Below are 1,205 nucleotides of genomic sequence, written 5' to 3'. Positions count from 1 at the left end.
ATATATGCATGTTTTGGGGAAAATGAAATAGATGATAGATAGATAGATAGATAGATCTGAAGGAACAACTGCACTCCAATGCATTTGAAGGATACAATATGTGTATGTGCGTATGTGTGAGCGCGTGCGCGAATCCATGTTTGTGTGTGTGTGTGTGTGTGTGTGTGTGTGTGTCTGTGTGTGTGCATGCGTGTGCGTGCGTGTGTGTGTGTTTGATATGTGTTCCAAGTGCGTATGACACACATCAATCGAAAGTAGCCGACACAGATATGTGGCAGTGACTCTTATCACCCACCGAAGACGGTGCCGGATTGTCAGTCACGTGTCACGTTCACTAACCCAACATCAACAATGACAACAATACCATCAATATCCATCGTCATCATCATCATCATCATCATCATCATCAACAACAACGACAACAACAAGGACAAAAGCAAGAAATAAAGAGATAGAAACCCCACCAAATATTGTAACAGATTTGCCAACGTTGTAAGTGCTGGTTTGGTCGTGAACAACAACATAATGGCGGATATTATAATTGGAAGCGTTTTTATGAAACCGTTTTTAGCTTGCAGCCAGGTGAGAAGGGAGTAACCGTACACGTGTCTCTGCACTTTTGCTCACGACGACTGTTGCCTGTCACTTGGGTGTGGGTAGCTGTGTGTACGTGCGCGAGCATGTGTGTGTGTGATTGTGTGTGTGCGCGTGCGTTCGTGTATACGTGTGTATGTACGTATGTGTGTGTATATGCGTGTGTGTTTGTGTGTGGGTGATCGTACGAGTGTTTGTGTGTCTGTGTGTGTATTTGTGTATTTGTGCATATGGTATGTATGTTCGTATTTATAAGTGCATCTGCGAAATGCTTGCGTGAATACTTGTGTTTGTAAGGGAGGGAGAGATAGAGAGAGAGAAAGAGAGAGAGACAGACAGACAGACAGACAGACAGACAGAGTGTGTGTATATGTGCGTGTTCATGTGTGTGTGATATGTATGTACGTGTTTATAACTACATCTGCAAATGTTTGCGTGAATATTTGTGTTTGTAAGGGAGGGAGAGAGAAGGGGGGAGAATGACAGAGAGAGAGGAGGAGGAGGAGGAGGAGGAGGGAATGAAAGAGGAGGAGGGAATGAAAGAGGAGGAGGAAATGAAAGAGGAGGAGAGAGTGTATGTGTGTGTTTGTTGGTGAGTGTATGTGTGTGTT

This window comes from Octopus bimaculoides, chromosome 11, assembly GCF_001194135.2.
Source record: "Octopus bimaculoides isolate UCB-OBI-ISO-001 chromosome 11, ASM119413v2, whole genome shotgun sequence".
Taxonomy (NCBI): domain Eukaryota; kingdom Metazoa; phylum Mollusca; class Cephalopoda; order Octopoda; family Octopodidae; genus Octopus; species Octopus bimaculoides.
Note: the sequence above shows the minus strand (reverse complement) of the source record.